The sequence below is a fragment of the Felis catus genome, chromosome B4 (assembly GCF_018350175.1).
Source record: "Felis catus isolate Fca126 chromosome B4, F.catus_Fca126_mat1.0, whole genome shotgun sequence".
In the NCBI taxonomy this organism is placed as follows: Eukaryota; Metazoa; Chordata; class Mammalia; order Carnivora; family Felidae; genus Felis; species Felis catus.
Window position 1 is genome coordinate 103,226,238 of NC_058374.1, and position 22,299 is coordinate 103,248,536.

Here is a 22,299-nt window from a genome sequence, read left to right on the forward strand (position 1 = left end):
TGGCTCAGAGCCTGGAGCCTGTTTCCGATTCTGTGTCTCCCTCTCTCTCTGCCCCTCCCCCGTTCATGCTCTGTCTCTCTCTGTCCCCCCCCAAAAATAAATAAACGTTGAAAAAAAATTAAAAAAAAATAAGAGTCAGTGTATCCACATATACATAGATACTCCCACAAGCTGATGGGTGGGTGCCTTGATCTTGGGCCACCTCCATGGACATACGCCATGCTTTGTGTATGAAGATAATGCTACTTGTCAACTACCATTGAGACTGATTTTCTAGTAAAGAGGTAAATAATTACATAGAAATATGAACTTCCAAAAACATATTGTTTCAAAAACTGACAATTCATTGAATAGAAAGACTTGACTTTCTTGTTTTAGAATAACCAATGAAAATGATTTTGCTTTGTTTAGTTTTTTTTTTTTTTAATTTTTTTTCAACGTTTTTTATTTATTTTTGGGACAGAGAGAGAGACAGAGCATGAACGGGGGAGGGTCAGAGAGAGGGAGACACAGAATCGGAAACAGGCTCCAGGCTCCGAGCCATCAGCACAGAGCCCGACGCGGGGCTCGAACTCACGGACCGCGAGATCGTGACCTGGCTGAAGTCGGACGCTTAACCGACTGCGCCACCCAGGCGCCCCAGCTTTGTTTAGTTTTGATTAAAGGATCATAAGGTGCTTACAAAGGATCATTTTGAAGCTAATAACCAGAATACTTTAGATAAAGGGTCAGTATTCGTTACTATCGGGTGGGAAGGAAACAGAGAAAATAAATGTTTAATTAACCCATTTACCAGATAATTAGATTATGCTCTCTATGAAAATCAGGAATTGCAACCTTACATGTTTGCAGGAGCCAGGCAGGTAATGTGGATGATGAAGCAGACGTGCATGGAGAAAATTCTTAAACTGAAGATTCGTATCCAGTCTAAAGGAAGTAATGGTACTTCTCAGCCCTCATAGAAATGAGAATCCAATATTTCCAGATCTTTTGATTGTCAAGAGAAACTGCGATGTAGAATTTTTACAAAATCTCCCAATCACTGAACGCTGGAAGTTAAATAATTTTTAGAAATGTTATGTTTGTCGAATAACATACACCAGCTGGGTCGATTCGTCTTGTGATCTACTAGTTTAGGACCCTTCATTTTAAACTCAAATTGTGGTATTTTCATCCATCTTTCTCTGCCACATAAAACATTGAAGGTCAGATGCACATAAAAACACATTATTGTAAAAAATAAGGAAAAGACTCACAATTAGTTAATATTTTTTGAATATTTATTAGGAAAACGAATACAATTTGTATATTTTGGGCAAAGGCTTCACCATTATCAACACACACACCTACTAGCATGGGAACTTATTTCCACATAGGAATAGGAGATAGGAATGTTAATTTTACTGACCCAATACCACTGACTCACAAGAGGAAAAGAAAGCTGGTCTCTCTCTCTCTCTCTCTCTCTCTCTCTCTCTCTCTCTCTCTCATTACACACACACACACACACACACACACACACACACACACACACAGGCACACATACTCACAGAAGCACTGAGTAACAGAATATGCATTGGTAGAAGTCCCTGTACAATTACAAATCTAACAGGCCAGTGTTTCTATCTCTACTGATAAAACTCTAATATATCTTCAGCCTAGTGCTAGGTATCTAATAACTCATGTGTAAATATTAAATGACTGGTGTTTCCAGAACTTATTACAGCAGGCCATTTGAAAGTGATCTTGTCTCAACAATTCTTGTGTTCATTTAACTTCCTAACACATAGTAGCACAATATAGATCATTAATAGAAACAGGCAGTCCTTGGCATGGATGAATGAGCTTGTTTTACAAATTAAAAAGACACATGTTGGGGTGCCTGGGTGGCTCAGTCGGTTAAGCGTCCGACTTCAGCCAGGTCACGATCTTGCGGTCCGTGAGTTCGAGCCCCGCGTCAGGCTCTGGGCTGATGGCTCGGAGCCTGTTTCCGATTCTGTGTCTCCCCCTCTCTCTGCCCCTCCCCCGTTCATGCTCTGTCTCTCTCTGTCCCAAAAATAAATAAACGTTAAAAAAAAAATTAAAAAAAAAAAGACGCATGTTGAGGAAAGGATGAAGAATAGCAAGTTTTCTCACTATTGAATATGTACTGATAGCTTAGAATTATCATCTCAGGTGCTTATTAAGTATGTTAGAGGTTGTGCATTTTTAAAGTAAGCTTTTTACTTACTTTAAATCATAAATCATTAAATAAGTTACTGGGTATTTATAAAGCAAACACAAGGTTGTTTTTTATTTTCAAAGACCCAGGCTTTAAATCTTTTGGAATGACTTGACAATGCATTTTGCATATTTAGTTACCTCTGAAAATAACATTATCTCTAGCTTGTGTTATTTGTTTCGTTTTGTTTTTTTGCCTTTGACTCTTCGGTTTAGACTTTAGATCAGTTGTTTCTGTAAGCATTAACACCTATAGCCTTTTCATCACATAGCATGGAAGCTGTGTCTGGAGCAAATTCATTAATATTACTTCTAAGTTATTCATTGGATTTACAAGATAAACATTCTCCAATATGACACGACACTTACTTTTTTTTTAAAGAAGGGAACTTAGTTATGGTATCTAAGAATGTATAAATATCAGTAAGTACTTCTACTTTTTCAAAATGATAAAAGTTTTGGGGCACCTGGTTGGCTCAGCTACCTAAGTGTCTGACTTCGGCTCAGGTCATGATCTCATGGCTCGCGAGTTCGAGCCCTGCGTTGGGCTCTGTGCTGACAGCTTGGAGCCTGGAGCCTGCTCTGGATTCGGTGTCTCCCTCTCTCTGTGTCCTGCCCCCGCTCGCGCTCTGTCTCTCTTTCTCACAAATAAATAAACGTTAAATTTTTTTTAAATGATAAAATTTTTAAAATTTCTGTTGAACTTTCTTGCAGAGAAGAGTAAGAAGGCACTTAAAAAAAGTCTTGTTAGACTCAGAGCGTATCATAGATTCATCTAAGCAATTTTATATAAAGCAAATACCTATAAAATAAATACCTGTAAACATATTATGTAATGTCTCTTGTCTGAATAAAGCAGGTCACATATCGTAATCAAAACAAAGATAAACACACGTGGTAACCTAGAAACATACTTACAAATTTCATTATCTTACATAATCAAAGCATCATTTAAGTAGGTGAGCCAAAATGATTACATATAATTCAATCTATTAGTCAAAAAATTCGGAAGAAAACTTACTGTCTGCTCATAGTAAGATTTTTTATGTCTCTATGTCTACTTGGAGTTTTTGATTGATTATTTATCTGATGTTACACTATTATAGTGGAGTTTTCAAACTGATGCCCAAAGATATTTTGTATCTTATCCAAAAGTAGGTGCAAAGTAGGCTATCTATAATTATAATTGAGGGAGACAGCCCAAGGTTGGAATGTTTTCTTTCATATTCAAAGATATAATATGCATATTACAGAAGCATAGGCCATTGCATCTGTAAATTGCTGGTGAAAGTAAATCATGTCATCAAAGCAAAAGATTCCAATAAAATAGAATTTTGTCTACTGCACTGTACGTGCCAAAGAAAATTATCTTACACAGTGGCCCCAAGACAAGGCACTGTCGATCTTTTATGGTAGTCATGTGATTAGTAGAGAGTTAGAAATATCTATTGATTCAGTCTTCTCTTCAAGTATGTAAGTACTCAGTGATTTGGTCTACTTCTATAGATCCTATGTTAGGTACTGAGGATTCAAAGATGAACTCTCATGCTTGAGAAATTCAGCATCTAGTCAGAGTGACAGACACATAAACCCATAATCAAAATACGGTATTGTAAATATTAAGAAGGAAGCAGGCACAAAATGCTATGGGAACACAGAGGAACTATGTGGGTTATGGTTTTCAGAAATGTGTATCTCAGGGTAAGCAATCCAGCTAGGGAGCAATTGAAATACTTTCTGCAAAAGATGGGCCTGAATCAGGGCAACAGTTTTTGGGCTAGGAGAAAGGGGACAGAGTCAAGCAATAAGTAGGAAATATAAGAGATAGGATTTAATGATTGATTAGGTAGGAGGAGAAATAGAGATGTAGAGAAAGATGGATAGATAGATAATAGATAGCTAAGAAGACAGGTAGGAAAAGAGAAAGATCGTGGATGGATTTCTGGTTTAGATGAGGGTGGTATTCATTGAGACTGGCAATATAGGCAAAGAGCCAGATTTGGAGGAAAATATTGTATTGATTGGGACAAGGAGAGGTGGGAGATAAAGTAGGAAGTTGAAGTTGGGGTACGTGTGGCACATCTTTGTAGATAATGTCCAACATGTAGTTTAATAGGAGTCTGAAACATGCCTAAAGGTAAAGTGTCAGTACTAGAGGAATATTTAAGCCCTGGTAGAGTAAGAGGATAATAAATAGGCCCCCATGTGAATGCTATCATCTCCTTGGCTTCACTAAAGCCAGCCATGTTCTCATTCAAAGGAAGCTTTTGAGAGCTTAATATTAAAGCAGCTGAGACTGGTCTCATTTTAATTTCCCTCACAGTCTCGCTCTTCCCCTTAGTTGTAGTAGCAGTTCCTAATTGGGCTGGCTCACGACTGAGTCCCACTTCTGTTGTTACCCCAATGTATACTTGAAGTCCTCCCACATTGCTTTACTCCCATCAGTGCTCCCAGGGACTGGAACCTTGTCTAGACCTCATGTTTGGATCCCTGCTGCAAGACTCCCTTGCCTGGGCCTGCTGCCTCAGTGTGGACATTTGTTGTTTATGGATCCCAACACTTACTCACACTCCTTCTAAGAAATAACCTTAACCAGATTTCCCTTTGGTGAATCCCCCTCTGTCTCTGTCAGCACAGGTGGTCATTGTTAAGCTGACCCTGTGCTATTCTTAAAGAGGCTTCAGAAAACCAGCACTTTGCATTTCCTTAACTCCAGTGATTGGCTCAAAAATGGTGTGTGTTCTAAGCAGAGGCAATGCTTTATGCTCTCCACCTCCTTAATTCACGTGTGTGAAAGACTTCTTTCTCCTCCTGGATGAGACTAAGAAAGCATTAGCCTTGGGCAGTGCTGGTGGTCTGAAAGTGGAAAGACAGACCACATGTGCTGATGATAGTATTTGTGTCCTGCATTCAGCTGCTCCTGCAGTCAAGTCTAAACCAGCACTCTTCAGGTTTGTTATTTTGCTCGTTTGTTTGTTTAAGAGAATTTGTGTTGAGGCTTTTTGCTTTAACTAAAAAAAAGACCTTAATTTATTGATAATTTACTCACTCATCGCATAATCATGGATCATGCACAAGTCAGGAGTTAGCTAGGCATTGTGGATATGGAAGAGAATAATCAGAGACAGTTCCCTGACTCACTGAGAGTTTCATGAAGCTCACAGTTGACCAGAAGACCACTGTCAGATTTCCCTGACATTGACTTTATGCTTGTCAGGACTTCTTCCAGGATTTCTGCTGGCAGATACCTTTGAGCCTGGGCTTTGTTTGTTAGGTCTCCCAGAGTGTCTAGCAGTGGACATGCAAAGAATTCAATTTCTTCTCTGGAGCACTTCATAGTTATAAGCCGTTAGTTATATGGGCCATCTTACTCTGGTAGGTCTTGCTAGACTCTGGGTCTCAGCTATTACCGGTCACATATACCACTGCTATCCTAGCTTCAGTATGTTACTTCTCATGTTTTACTTTTTTTGCTGGTTTTTAGGGATCTTAAAAAATAAGGATTGAACAACGTTAAGGAGTCAGAAGGTAAGAAGGGAGGTGGGGACCTCTTATGAATTAGGAAAAGGTAGGTGCGTATTCATTTATCATACACAAATTCTTTCATAGAAGTATTTCAGAGGCACATTAGTGGAAAAAAGTAAATAACAACGATCAGAAATTAACATTGATCCATAATTGTCCTCTCTGCTTCCTTCCCTCTTCATCTCTCCTCTCCTTCCCTCCCTTTCTCCTTTCCTTCCTTCTAAATGTATTTATTAAACCAATTCTTGGTACTGTTGTGGATGCTGAAGTATAGCTCTAAACCTACAAATCCTTGTCATTATGAAACTTTGCATTTTAATGTAATAAGCATTGAATTCAGAGCTTTTACATGTAATTCCATTTGAACTTTGCAATAATTCATTTTTATGAATAATGGAAATGGAGTATAAGGAGTATGAGTATGTAGTTTGTTAAGGATCAGAGCAAGGGCAGAGGCAAGATTCTAAGCATGTCTGTAGCAGAAGAAATCAAGCTAAACACAAGTGCTATGAGGAAAAATTGAGCAAGGTATATGGAATACAGAGTGATGGGACTGAGAAAGTTTGAGTTCCAGAGGTACAGCAGTGATCTGAATTACGCCATGCAGAAACCAAAGGACAACTTTTGCAGGCAGAAGGAACCGCGTGTGCAGCAGGAACATACTGGATGTGTTTGAGACCAGAAAGTAGGGCAGTGCAAGCAGGGGCAGGGTTGCCGAAAAGGCGGTCACAGGCAGACAGAAGCCTCCTGATGAAGCATCTTATGGACCACAGTAAGGACTCTGGATTTAGATGATACCTGTCACTCTGATCCACTTCTAAAACACCAGCTTTTTCTGTTCAAGGTTCAGAGGGTTGAGAAAGAGTGAATCAGTGATAGGACTTTGAGAGCTCAGGGATTGGGTAAAACAGATGAGATAACAATGCTCGGGCTTTGGCCAAACTCACATCCCACAGTGTAACCACACCCTGCTTGGATTTCATTTCTATCTTTGAACTGGAGTCAGAGCAGGGCGGGAGTGGAGGGTCAGACTGCCTCCCTGTAAGAATTCTGTTCTGATCTCTTTCCACTCTCTGCCTGGGCAGAGAAAAAGGAAGATCAGCATGAGTGGGTGTGAGATCAGAGAATTATGCAGCTGATACTCTGTTTAAAAGGAATTCCAGTGGTCACCCCCACTTCAAAATATCAGTGGGTATTTCTGCCAGCACAAAGGCTGACACTGCAATTTTATACCGGCTTGCTCTTCATTTTATCAGGAAGTACCTTTGTATAAGTCTCTATAACTCAAATATATAAACCAAGTCCCTATATAATGTGATCTCTAACTTGTTCTTGCAGTTTAATGTACATCTCTCTGAAAGTATTGGATAATTTACAGTGCTTAGAAAAATCTTCACTGTTTGCTTTAAATGTTAGGCCTAAGAGTGATTTTCCTTCTTCTACATTTTCTTTGTTAAATGGGAATTCATTCTGTAGTAGAAAAAAGAAACTTTGTTAAATAAAGAAGACATCGTAAATTCTCTGTGTGAAAAACATTTAGTACTAGAATTGGGTAAAGTTGAATGACAATACTCAGATTGGGGGTTGGCAGAACACAAGAATGGAATAGAATGGAATACAATAGAAAAGTATTCTGAGGGCCTAGAAGTTCTTTAAATCACTCCTGGTTGTTTTTTTTAACATGAGAAAATTAAGTTTGGAGAAGTTAAGCTCAAGTTTTAAGTTGTCTTCCAAACTTTAAATAACCTGTTCCCTCTGTTTTAACTTTTAGTTATGCTTGGTTTTGCCAAAGATAGTCATTTTGTTATGATTGTATTTTTGTAGATGCCTATGAATATTATGGTGGAGAGTGCCTCCCATGCGGTTGGTGATAGTATTTTGGAGAGATTTTGCCAGCTATTTGTTTTATATGTTTCTTTATCCATGTTTATAGCTATATCTATGTGTAAGTCTGTATCTACTTTTTAAGCTGGAAGCCACAGAAAGAAATGTATTTTATATTGGAACTCAGCACACACACATACACACACGTGCACATACAACTAAAAGCTTTTTCTTCTCTTTGCTTATCTTCTCTACTCTTCAGTTCTATTTTATTTTTTTCTATATAATTTAAGACCCTAGTCCTAACCACTGAAATAATTTTACAACCCACTTATGGGTCTCAACTCATAATTAGAAAAGAAGGCATGATTTTGGGGAAAAAAATATATCATTGGCTAATGAGGAAAACCTATAATTGCTCCAGGCACTTTGGTGGTTACTGTCATAGATTCAACCCATTCTCTACTCCTCAGCTAGATAGGCAATGACTCTGGGTTTGATCTCAAATAGCATTTGTTATCTCCTTATCTCTTCATTCTTTGTGTCACTAATTGGCTGGATTAAACTGATAGTACCAGAAAAAATAGTCACAAGTTCTTGAAGCACTCACTGTATAGTATAAGCTGTAAGTATATGCTTATAGCTATATGACTCTAGGTTTCAATAGCCAGAGAGAGGGAAATTAAGAGAGAGCAAAGTCCCATACTTCATTCACCTGTGAGGTTCAATCATCAGTCCAAAGTTCTCTTAGAGATTTCAACAAACTGTAAAGGCCTTAATCCTTCCACTACATTAAAGTCACAGGAATCCTGCAGAAGTTAATGGTTTTAGATGGAACTATAGCTTAAAATCTTTCAGAATACATACCATAGTTTTCCTACTATTTATTCATTAGACAGCATCACTATGTTGAAATTCACAGTAGGGAACAGCTCTTGTTTTTGCCAACTCAGTATCTATGAAATCTTCCTCTGGTAATATAGTAACTCATGTTTCCTCTTGGGTACCATCTTTCCTGTCCCCTCTGTTCTTGCAGTGTGAGTCATGAAATCGGGGACCAATTCCCAGCCCTGTTTGCTGGATTTTGCTATACTTTCCTCCCTACTGCTGGTTGCAATTGAACCCCAAAACATATGCAACCTCACGCTAACCTTCAGGACCAATACTCAGGAGAGGTAACAGTAATCTAAAGAATTCTACAAGGTAACATCATGATTTTTCTCCAAATTGGTTTCTGACATTGTGCCTCTCTTCTTTAAAAAAAAAATTTTTTTTTTTTTACATTATTATTTATTTTTGAGAGACAGAGTCACAAGAGAATGAGACACAGAATCCGAAGCAGGCTCCAGGCTTTGAGCTGGCAGCACAGAGCCCGATACAGGGCTCAAACTCATGAACTGTGAGATCATGACCTGAGCGGCAGTCAGATGCTTAACTGACTGAGCCACTCAGGCACACCACCTCTGTTCTAATAATGGGCCACCCACCTTAAAACCTGGGCCCTGAGTCACTGCATGTAATTTGTCCCTGAATATCTGACGCATTACCTTCTTGTTTGGTCCTGGAGACTTAGCTTGTGACTGCATCACTTGTCTGTCTACTGCTGACTTGACTTAACGGCCTCTCTTAGCTTTTCTTTAAGCTCCTGGAGGACTGGTCTGGACCCATTAGGCATTTCTTGGTTAGGAGTGTTCCTATTTCCTTGAAAAGGCCACCTGATGGACTACTTTCCCGGGCTACCACCTACTGTTTGTTGCAATGTTTCAGATACCCAGCATTGTCTTCTCACTGGGCTCTCAGAATCTGTTCCAAATGTCTGCCCCACTCCCATGGATGAGTCTGTTATCAGAGCTGAGACCCTCTTTTTTTTTCCTTGCTCTTAACCATATCTGGTGAATTCTCAAGATAGATGAAACTAACTTTTTGTTATCTTTCCCCATGTCCAACATAGTATCTTGTTCAGGAAATTGTTGAATAAGCATGTGCATTTGAAAATTAGTATCACTTATCACAGTTGTCATTTTGTTTAGGGAGTCAGACTCACAAAAGGAAAATGTGTACCTTGGAAACTTCTATGTGGGAAAAACTTGGGAAGAATGAGTCTACTTCTTCAAGATTTATTATGAAGTAATAAAATTATGTAGCAAGAGAGAATGCAGGAAAAAATACTGCTGTAATTGCTTTAAATGCAGCATCATGGGCTATTTGCATTTTTGCCAATTCTGCTTAAGCACCAGAATATTAAAGCTAGCTTTCAAGGAGCTCCCTGTCTCAGCACAAAGGCAGGCATGCAAACAAATAATTGGAATATAATGTAATGGTGGAGAAGTGGAATGAGAGACAAACTGAGTAAGTGAGCCATGAAGGCTTCACAAATGGGGATAAGAATTCACTGGATGGAGAGGAAAAGAGAGGCATTGCAGGCAGAGAATAGCTTGAGCAAAGGCACAAAGTTGTGAAAGTGCCAGGCATGCTGAAGGAATTAGCGAATGGCCTACTGTGGCTCCAGAACAACACATATTGAGAAAGGGGTGCTGGGGTGAAGTGACGAGAAACCTAAGTTGGGACGAAGTGATGGGAGAACTTTATAGGTCAGGCAGAGGATTTTGGACCTGATCTTAGCAGAGTTTTAAGTGTTTCAATTTCAAAAAAAAAATTAATATGACAAATGTTCACAACCTGAATTTTTATGTCCCTGTGAAACAGGCCCTTTGTAAGGTAGACATGTGGAAATGATTGATTTCTCTGCTGAACACAGCCGTTATTTCTACTCGTTCCAATGTTTCTCATGTGATAATACTGCTTCCTTGTATTACCACCTTTCCAGTGCTGTTCTGTTGCTTCAAGTTGTGATCACTACACATTCATCTATCACAAGACCCATAAAGAAATCAAATCCCCTCGGTATTCCTTGGATATGTCTGCTACTGTTCAATTTCAACGATAACTTCTTGTTCTTAAATTTTTTCAACTCAGAAGGGTGGGTTTTGCTCATGGTGTCTGTTTAGTGGGCCTAGAGCAGCCTTGAAATGGAAATCATGGTCTCCTTCACACGCCTGCAGCAACATCAGAGTTTTTTAGAGGAAAGTGGCTTGGATTCTTCCAACAATCTTCCTTCCAGGCTAATCTACCTGGGACACTCAGCCCTGGGTCTTGTTAGAGGAAACTGTTGCCCTCTGGGTCATTGCCACCTCTCATTCACGCTCTTCAACCTTAGCTAAATCATTCATCACATGCCCCCTTTTAGATTCCACGTCAGAGATTGCATTTGAATCTGTAGACCGCTTTGGGTAGTACTGACATTTAACAATATTAATCCCTGCAGTCAATGAATACAGGATGTCTTCCTATGTGTTGTGTCTTGTTTAATTCCTTTCAACAATGTTTTGTAGTTTTCAGTATAAAAATCTTTCACCACTTTAGTTAATTTACTCCTAAGTATTTCATTCTTTTTGGTTCTGTTATAAATGGAACTATTTTCCTAATTTCCTTTTCAGATAGTTCACTGGCCGTGTATAGAAACACAGGATTTTTGTATGTTGATTTTGTATCCTGCAACTTTACCAAATTTATTTATTAGTTCTAACAGGTTTTTTTTTTTCTCTTTTTAATAGGGTCTTCAGGGTTTTCTATTTATAACATCATGTTGCCTGCAGACAGGAACCATTTTACTTCTTCCTTTCCAAATTGGGTGCCTTTGATTTCTAGTTCTTGCTTAACTTCCCTGGCTAGGATTTTCAGTTCGATGTTAAGTAGAAGTGGTGAGACTGGGGGCGTTCCTTGCCTTGTTCATGATCTTAAGGGAAAAGCTTTCAGTTTTTCACTACTGAGTATGATGTTAGCTGTGAGCTTGTCATATTCGGCCTTTATTATGTTGAGGTACATTCCTTCTACACCTACTTTGTTGGGAGTTTTCATTATAAAGCATTGTTGGATTTTTTCAAATGCTTTTTCTGCATTTTTTGAGATGATCATATGCTTTTTTATTCTTTATTCAATTAATGACTTTTTAATTCATTAATTAATTCATTAGTTGACTTTTGTATATTGAACATGCTTGTTTTGCAGGGATAAATCCCACTTGGTCATGCTGTATAATCATTTTAATTTGCTGCTGGATTAGATTTACTAGTATTTTATCGAGGGTTTTTGCATCTGTATTCACCAAGAATTTTGGCACGTAATTTTCTTGTGGTGTTTTGTCTGGCTTTGGTATAAAGGTATTGATTGATAGCCTCTTGAAATGAGTTTAGAAGGGTTCCCTCAATTTTTTTTGGAAAGGGATTGGCATTAATTTCTTAAATGTTTGGTAGAATTAATCAGTGAAGCTATCTGGTTCTGGGCTTTCTTTGTTGGGAGGTTTTTGATTACTGATTCAATCTCTTCACTGGTTATAGGTCTGTTCATACTTTCTATTTCTTTATGATTTAGTCATAGTAGGTTGTATGTTTCTATGACTTTATCCATTCTTCTAGCTGATCCAATTTGTTGGCATATAATTGTTCATAGCAGTGTCTTATAATTCTTGTCATTTCTGTGGTATCAGTTGTAATGTCTCTTCTATCATTTCTGATTTTACTTATTCAAGCTTCTCTCTTTTTTTTTTACTCTAGCCAAATGTTTATCAGTTTTGTTTATCTTTTCAAAAAACAACACTTAGTTTTGTTGATTTTTTTTCTTATTGTTTTTCTATTTTCTATTTTGTTTATTTCTGCTCTTTGTTGTTTCCTTCCTTCTGCCACCTTTGGATTTAGCTTCTTCTTCTTTTTTAGCTCCTTGAGGTATAAAGGACATTGTTTATTTGAGATCTTTCTTCTTTTTTAATGTAGGCATGTATCACTATGAACTTGTGTTTTAGTAATGCTTTTGTGGTATCCCATAAATTTGGTGTGTTGTGTTTTTGTTTTTGTTTGTCTCAAGTATTTTTCTAATTTCCTTTTTGATTTCTTCTTTGAACCAGTGGTTGTTCAAGGGTATGTTGTTTAATTTTCACATTTGTGAATTTTCCAATTTTCCTTTTTCTTTTGATTTCTAGTTTCATTTCATTGCTGTCAGGAAAGATATATGGTATGATTTCAATCTTCTTAAATTTGTTAAGACTTGTTTTTTGACCTCACATGTGATCTAACCTGGAAAAAGATTTGTGTGTTCTTGAGAGGAATGTGTATCTATTGTTATTGGATGCAATGTTGTGTACATGTGTTAGGCCCACTTGCTCTGTAGTGTTATTCAAGCCTTCTATTTCTTTCTTTATCTTATGTAAAGATGTTCTTGTTCATTATTGAAAATGGGGAATTGAAGTCTCCTACTATTGTTGTATTTCTGCTTATTTCTCCCTTCAGCTTTGTCAATGTTTAGTATATATACTTAGGTGCTCTGACATTGGGCACATATATATTTCTAATTCTTGTATCTTCCTTTTATGATTATATAATGTCCTTCTTTGTCTCTTGTGACTATTTTTCACTTAAAGTCTACTTGCTCTGATGTAATATTGCCACTCATATTCCCTTTTAGTTATTGTTTGTACCAACTTCCTATCCTTTCACTTTTGGCTTCTATGTGTCCTTAAATCTAAAATGACTTTCTTGTAGACAGCATATAGTTGGGCTTTATTTTTAATCCACTTAGCCCCTTTATATCTTTTGATTGTAGGCATAGTCTGTTTCATTTAAAGTAATCATTGAGAGGGAAGGCTTTATAACTACCATTTTGTTAGTTATTTTCTTTTAAGATAAGTTAAACAGTTACAAAATCAATGGTGCAGACACTTTTGTGAGTTTAATAAAAATGAATTACTAGGGAAATGAGAAAAAAACCAAACATGAAAAATATAAGCCCTAATTGCTATATCAAATTAGTATAAAAGTTTTTAAACACTTAATCTTAGTTTCTGTATTTATCTCTTAGAGGATGAGTCGTAAATAGTTTGCAAACCAGCACTGGCCAGTAGACCATATTTTGAGTAGTATCAGTCTAGAAGGGAAGACAGAAATCAATCAACTAAGAACACAAATAATGACCCTAGATCAAATTTTACTAAGAGTTTTGATTAAAAACCATAAAATCCTTGCAAAGGAGACCAAGATGGCATTTCTGAAGAAATGAACTCTAAGCTGAGTGTAATGCATGAATGTGAATTAATCATGAAAAAGTATATTTTGACTAGAGTCTAATGAGAGGAGGAAACCATTCACGGAAATAGAACTACATGTGCAAAAACCTTGTGGTGAGGAGGAGCTGACTATGCGTCTGGAATTGTGTTAAGCACTTTGTGTGTTTTCTCATTTAATCTCAACAGTCCTATAAGGTCATTCTTATCTTCCCACTCATGTTCTCTCTCTTAACATGTCTCCTTTATCTGTATTACAGATGAGGAACCTGAGGAGTAGAAATGTGAAATGACTTACTCAAAACACATTGCTAGCTAGTAAGGCATAGAGTTGGACTTGGATTCCAAGAGTACTTGAGGCCACCATCTTTATTTTACCCACTGTGCTATGCTACTATCATATTTAATCCAAATAGTGCATTTTTCAACCCTGTAGACATTTGCTTCTTAGCAATCCTCAAGAGCCACCTTAATTTCACCGTCTTCCTTGGTAAAGCCAGAACCTATACTCAGCTTTGTCACACTCCCAAACATTTCTACTGAGAAAATGGATACAGAACCAGAACATTCAATGAAGGCTAGTAATAGACACCATAGCCATTTGTAGTACCTCTTAGAAGGAGAGGTATATGGCTTGTATCACAATTAGGTTCATCTGTAAGTAATAAAAAACCTCAAAACAGCTGTTTCTTCAAGATTAAAATTTGTTTCTTTATCTTGTAAACTCCACAGACAGGTAATCCAGAACTCTCTTCCATGAAGTCATCAAGGCCTCAGGCTCCTTCTCTCTTGCTGTTCTGACATTCATAGCAAGCCATCTCATGATCCAAGATGACTGCCTAGGCTCTATATTAGCTTCCTAGGGCTGCTGTAACAAAGTATAACAAACTGGGTGGCTTACAACAGTGGAAAGTTATTGTTCCACAGTTCTGGAAGCTAAAAGTCTGAAATTAACAAGTATGGTCATATTATCTCTAAAAGACATAGGGGAGAGAATCCTCCTTTGCTGCTTCTAGCTTCTACCATTTGCTGGCATTCTCTGGTGTTCCTTGGCTTGTAGATGCATCACTCTGGTCTCTGCCCCTGTCATCACATGGGTGTCTTCCCCCTGCATGGCTCTACATAGTCTTCTTTCTGTGCCTGTTGATGTATCTTCACATGGCTTCTCCCTGTATGTCTATGTTCAAACTTTACTCTTCCTATGAGGACAGCAGTCACACTGGATTAAGGCCTAACTTCATGACCTTATCTTCACTTGATTAAAAATGCAAAAAGTCTATTTCCAAACAAGGTTTCATTCACAGGTACTTGAGGTTAGAACTTCAACATATCTAATTATTATTTTTTAAAAGATAATTTATTGTCATCTTAGCTAATATATAGTGTATACAGTGTGATCTCGGTTTTTGGAGTAGATTCCCATGATTCATCACTTACATACAGCACCCAGTGCTCATCCCAACAAGTGCCCTCTTCAATGCCCATCACCCATTTTTCCCTCCCCCCACTCCCCATCAACCCTCAATTCTCTGTACTTAGGAGTCTCTTATGGTTTGCCTCCCTCTCTGTTTGAAATTATTTTTTTCTCCTCCCCTTCCCCCATGGTCTTCTGTTAAGTTTCTCAAATTCCACATGTAAATGAAAACATTGGAAAACTGTCTTTCTCTGAATGACTTATTTCACTTAACGTAATACCCTCCAGTCTATCCATGTTGTTGCACATGGCAAGATTTCATTCTTTCTCATTGCCGAGTAGTATTCGATTATATGTGTGTGTGTGTGTGTGTGTGTGTGTGTGTGTGTGTGTGTGTGTATGCACACACACAGATATATACACACACACATACATACATACCACGTCTTCTTTATCCATTCATCATGTATATATATATATGTCACATGCATACATCACATGTGTGTGTATATATATATATATATACACACATACATATATTATATTATATATATACATACATACATACATACATACATACCACATCTTCTTTATCCATTAATCAGTTGTTGGACATTCGGGCTCTTTCCATAATTTGGCTATCAGTATATCTTATTTTTGCAGGGAGGTACAATTTAACTCATAACAGGCTCCAACATCATATTTACATTCCATCCTACAGAAGTAGTAAAGGAAGATGGAAACTATGCCTCTTTCCTTGAAGGGTACTTTCTATATGGTATACAGAAATATTTTGCTTACACTGGTTGTATTCAGGTTCAGTGGAGGTTGGCCAGCTTTGTGTACAGCTAAATTGGAGGGTCTGTTATTAAAGAAGAAGGAATAAAACTGTATTGAGTGACAGTAAGCAGTATCTGCCATCTGGTCTAAAATTGCTCTGCAAATTAGTTACACTTATTAGTTTCTTTCTCTATTGGACTGCAATGTTTGCTATTGTTACATAAAGTTACATATGCATATCACCTCTTCTAGACTGGGACAGAGATATATGGCTTCCTGGAAATTTCTATCAAACCACTCTCATAGTGTGGTTGTATAACTTAGTGACGTGATCTTGAGCCAGTGAGTAAACTTCCCCAAGTCGCAATTCCCTCATTTATAAATTAAGGATAATATCTACCTCATACAAATGTTACATGGCTTATATAGTATATATGTGAAGCTCCTGGCATAAATAAGGTAGTTTATATCTACTTATTAAATATGAACCCAAGAAGGACAAGGTGGAGGGACAGAGAAAAGGAAGGAAGAAGGGAAAGAAAAAAATTTTTTCTGGATATAACATTCAGATGGAAAAAAAAAGGCCTTATGTGGGGAAAAATTTTCTTCAGTGTCCTTTTAAGCGAGTCATGGTTCCGAGAAAATATTGATCCATTAGCTCTCAGCAGTTCTTTTGATCTGATATAAATCCCACACAGTTTGCACTATTATTTGAGAATAATTCTCAGCCAGTCAAGCCAGAAAATAACCATTGATTAGATAATCTCATGTGACCATGTCAGGTGGCAGCTACTGCTATGGCAGTTAACTCAGAGGAGTGGCCCAAATGACCCCTATGTCGTTGTGTACTTAGTGTGCTCAGCTTTTCCAGTAGACATTGTAGCAGATTCTGCTAGTGGCCCTCCATATCCAATCCCCTCTCCTTTTCCATGTGGTTGAGTATTTAGCTGGAGCACATGACCAATGATTGCATTTCTCAGCCTCTCCTGCCACTGGGTGTGGCCATAGGATCAAACCAATGAATGTGAGCGTAAGTAACATGTGCAACTTCTGGGTCGTATACATACCTTCCCATGCATCTCCTTTCTCCTCCTGCTATCTGAGATGTGGAAATGATGTGGAGACCTCTTTGATGAGAGCAATGAGAGGACAGAACACCAGGAGAACTTGAGCCCTGGGTTCCTAATACTATGGAGTTGCCACATCAGCCCAATTTGGCTAAAACTTGGATTGCTACATGACTGTAAGTTATTTTGTTTAAACCACTACTATTCTGGGTTTCATTATAGCCCTTGAACCTGCATCCTAAAAAATGAAAAATTTTGGGGTGCCTGGGTGGCTCAGTTGGTTAAGCATCTGACTTCGGCTCAGGTCATGATTTCATGGTTCGTGAGTTCTAGCCTCACATAGGGCTCTGTGCTGACAGCTCAGAGCCTGGAGCCTGCTTAGGATTCTGCGCCTCCCTCTGCCCCTACCCTACTCACAGTCCATCTGTCTGTCTCCGCTCTCTCAAAAAAATAAAAACATTAAAATAAAATAAAAATAAAAATAAAGAAATAAAGAACTAATAATGCAAAATTTGTTACCTCAAAGTGGGCATTGGCTAAGTGTTACAAAGACATGCTGGAAAGCTGACTACCATACTATGCTGTGGAAGAATATTTGGAAAGCTGTCATCCACAATAATTTGAAAAGTGGACTAAATGCTAATGGAGACCATAGCTCTACAAGAAAAGGTAAAAAAAGAAATCAGGATGTTGGAATGTATTAACTACTTCTTTACATCCACCAGCAAAATTTGCAAGACAGATATAGATTCAGACTGGATTGAGTCAATGACCTGCAGAAGTGGAATACAACTTTCCTAAGAGATCTGTCCACCTGGACCAGCAAATGTAGGTTGACTAAGCATGACTAAGCATGACACTGAAGAAAAGGTTGAAGGAACCAATTGCTTCTGCAGGCCAAACTGTAATAGTGATAAAAGGTGGCTATCATCAGCAGGAGTGGCAAAAAGTTGGTTTTAGTTCCTTATTAGTCTCTACCATGCCTCTTAAGCAAGTCCAAAGAAAAATAATAATGCATTTTCAGGTTGATTTTTTTTTATTTAAAAATTGTTTTTTAATGTTTATTTATTTTTGAGAGAGAGAGAGAAGGCGGGGGGAGGGGCAGAGAGAGAAGGAGACACAGAATCCAAAGCAGGCTCCAGGCTCTGAGCTGTCAGCACGGAGCCCGATGTGGGGCCTGAACTCACAGACTGTGAGATCATGACCTGAGCTGGAGTCAGATGCTTAACCGACTGAGCCACCTAGGTACCTCATGGCTGAATTTTTTCAACATTCAATAAAAGCATTATTACAAAACTTTAACAGTTTTTTAATTGGCACACACAGTCTATGTAAAAAGAATGTGCTTACTGTGTAAACATAGCCTCAGGTCAATTCTCCTGGTTCAAAGATCTTTAAACCCAAGGGTGCAATCCCTAGCATACAGGAAGATGTCCCTGTGGGTACCTGGATTTTTATAACTTTAAGAGGGTCAGTGTATAGATCTTAAACTTTCATGTTTATTCTTTCTGAAAACTCATCTCCATGGAGTCATTGTACTTCTCCTTTGCTACTTTTCTTTTCACTACCCCCTTTACCTACAACTCTAGCATACTGCAAATGTACAATACTTTATGATGCTTACAATAACTGTTGACTAGCACTAATGGTAATCAGAAAACTTGTAATGAAATAGTTAGACCATGGTGATTATAGGGGAAAGAAACATTTAATGTCAACGTATATAGTCTTATTACAAAGAAATATTATAGAGGTGATTGATATGAGATGGAAAACACGAAATATATTACATTATACAATTCCACGAGGGAAGTGACAAAAAATAAGAACTTAAAGAGAAAAAGGAACTGCTAAAGACCTTGTTCACGTTTATTTTTGAATGAGTGATGGTGGCCTCAAATCATTTATACTCTTTTTGAGATATTTAAAAGAGCATTATACCCATTTTATTTTTAAAATGTCAAAATATACAATAGGTTAGAATTGCATCTTTTGCTACTTAGATTTTATGATGGAGATAATTTTTATATTTAGATTTAACAATGTTGGAGGGGCTTCACAGTATGTAAATGTTCTTGAATTGTATACTCAAGCAAAAATGTTTGAAGACCCCACTTCTATTCCCCATTGTAGTTGGATTATTGCCCATAAGCTCTTCCTATATAGCTTATGGACCCTCTGTTGCTCCTGAGCAAATAATGCCTTTGTTTGGAATTGCTGATGATTTCTGGATGGTTGCATATTGTCTATGGGAGCCAAATGAAATCAGCAGAAGTTTTGTCTGCATGAAATGTTGAGAAAATTAAGTTTCAGACTTGGGTAAAACTATAGGCCTTTTAGTTTAGGTGCAAACAGTAACATTAGATTATTTAAGGTGAAGAAATATACATAGAAACTAACAATATATGCTTGTCTTTTTTCTTCTTTTGATGAGGCTTTCCTTTTCTTTCAGAAAAGGTTGAGAGTATATTTTCTTATTCTTTCCATATTTGATACTGTCACATGGAGATAATCTTGGTTAAAAATTGTTATTCCAGATGCTTTTCATGTATCCAAAGCAAATACTAGTTTCCACTCCTTTGTATTTTTTCAAATAAGACTGTTGGAGTTCCCAAATATGAACTGTATTCATTCTGCTATAGCTAGAAGGCTTGGCAAGTGTTTTCTAATGAAACATTGTATACCTTATTAGGTTTGTTACTTTTTTTTTTTTTTAACAAAGGAGATTGGGAAGAATAAATCAATGGAATGCTTTTAAAAACCCTTAGCTTGATAGTCTAACAAGGCAAAAAGTATTAGACTTGTACTAGCACACTGATTTTCTTTTTAAAATATAAGAGGATAGGGACTGAATATCATTTGAATAAAACTTTAATTTCTCTTTAACGGAAATTTCCTCTCCACCATTAGTTCATATTAATTATTCCTATTAATAGCTGAGACAAAGACTATCAAGGCATGGTATAATTTGTCTTCTGACTGGAATATATTGATTTTCCACATATTCTGCCAATTTGTTCTATTGAAATAGAAGGATTAAAACTTGCATTTATTTTACCTGTGAAGTTGGATTCTCAGTGAGGAATCCACCTAGCTAAATTTCTCTTGGAATTGCTTGTTCTACCCCTAGGAGATCTAGGGGTAGACATCCCCTCATGGTCTTATTTCTATAGAAAGGTTCACTTAAAAAATGTTTATTTATTTATATTTAGAGAGAGAGCATGTTCACAAGTGGCAGAGAGGCAGAGAGCGAGGGAGAGAGAATCCCAAGCAGGGCTTTAGGAAGGAACTGGCTTTTCCCTAACATTAATGGGGACCAGGAGCAAAAGTGCAACGGTGGCCCTCATCTTGTGTGTTTAAATATTGGAAAAGCACAAAATAAGAAAACAAACTATTAAATAAAATATTTTCTATCTTCCTATCTTGACAAGTATAATTTACAACAATCTAGGGGATAAGATTTGAAGTTTTAAAATACTAGAACTCCTCAGAATTCCATAATGAAAACTGACTTTGTGGGGAGAGATGGTCTGTATCCTGTCCCTTTTCCATCAAGTACCACAAAGAGCTGTATATTGCATGTACATGGACACTCCAGGAACTCGTTTTCTCACCATCTGCCTTGAGCATGTTTGGGATTAGAGGGGGCATATTTGCAGAACAGTTTGTCCCTCGGAAGACAGACGCAGGAATGAGGCTGCTGCAGGGCCTGGAAATAAACTCAGGCCCACTGAGGGTGGGGGTAGGGAATTCTGGGGCCTTAAGTGCCCCAACCATGTTCTAGAAAGGTCTATGTGGGCTCTGGAAAGGCACAGCTTCTGTTGTTGTTGTCGTTGTCACTATCACTGAAAATAAACTTTATTTTTTGGAGCAGTGTTAAGTCCATAGCATTGCTGAGCAGAAGGTACAGTGAGTCCCTATATACTTCCTGCCCTCACATATACATAGTGGAGGCAATGCATGTGTGGGAGCATTTCTTTTTAACCTCAGACTCCTTCTCTCATGGGGAAGATTGCAGTCGGGGAAGGACAGGAGTGGGGCCTTCTAAAGTTCTGAGTCTAGGAGCACCTGGGTGGCTCAGATGGTTAAGCATCTGACTCTTGGTCACGATCTCGTGGCTTCATGGGTTCAAGTCCCACATCAGGCTCTGTGCTGGCAGCATGAAGCCTGCTTGGGATTCTCTTTCTCCCTCTCTCTGCCCCTCTCCTCGTCTCTCTCTCTCTCTCAAATAAATTAATAAATTTTAAAAAATTAAAAAAAATAATGTTCTGAGTCTAGGGAAGATGTCCCTCTTGCTCGGGTCTAAGGACAGTATTGAAGAAGAATAAGGTAAATTAAACAAGAGACAAGAGAGAATGAATACCAGGCATCTTCAGTTCTTGGTTTTAGTCTCTTCCAAGGCTGTTATTTTTCTGTGCTCATTTTTGTTTGTTTGTTTTTACACTATGGCATTCTTATAAAACATTTCCCCATTTTTCTTAAGCTAGTTTTATATGATTTGTGCTGCTTGTAATCAATGAGACCTAACTAAGGAAAAAAGGATATCCAACTAGGAGACTTTGGGCTGCCAACCCAATTAAAATTTTATTACCTGAATTTTTGTATTATAATGTGGTTACTTTACAAAGTGATTTTATATCCACTTGGTAATCTCCACAATACCCTGGGAGGGAAGAATCACTGTTTCCATTTTGTAGATGTAGGATGAAAGCTCAACTAACTTGTCCAGACTTCCAAACAAGATTTCCATGTGGTGAAGTAAGGAGACTTGTGTATATTGCCCTCCAGACATTGGTGTGCATGAGAAAGTATATCAGCAGGTGCTAATAGTAAAATCAGGGGGACACGTCTTCCCACGAAAACTATTGGGAACAAGGTAAAGTAGATCAAGACATCATTTGTATTCATTATTAAAGCAAGTATGATCCTTTTGAAATTTCCCTTGAAAAGAGTACAAATGGCAGGGGTGCCTGGGTGGCTCCCAGTTGGTTAAGCATCCGACTTCGGCTCAGGTCATGATCTCGAGGTTTGTGAGTTCGAGCCCCATGTTGGGCTCTGTACTGACAGCTCAGAGCCTGGAGCCTGCTTCGGATTCTGTGTCTCCTCTCTCTCTGCCCCTCCCCTGCTCATGCTCTGTCTCTTTCTCTGTCAAAAGTAAATAAACATTAAAAAAAAAGAGTGCAAATGGCAAGAATAAGAGAATTTGATTGTTGACATCTCTTCATTTGGCATCTTACACCAGGTGCTCAGCCAAAGGTACACTCTCTAAGTGTGAGTGTGCAAGATGGAAATGCAAGAACTCTTTTCTAGACTCAATAGGAAGTTGGGATGGGGAAGAGAGCAGGTATTAAATCTTT

The 22,299-nt window shown here is 37.9% G+C and overlaps 1 pseudogene; it reads right to left on the bottom strand.

The window, feature by feature from the left end:
• Nucleotides 1–10,256: 10,256 nt before the first annotated feature.
• On the bottom strand, nucleotides 10,257–10,564 carry LOC109501921 (annotated as a pseudogene).
• Nucleotides 10,565–22,299: the final 11,735 nt, after the last annotated feature.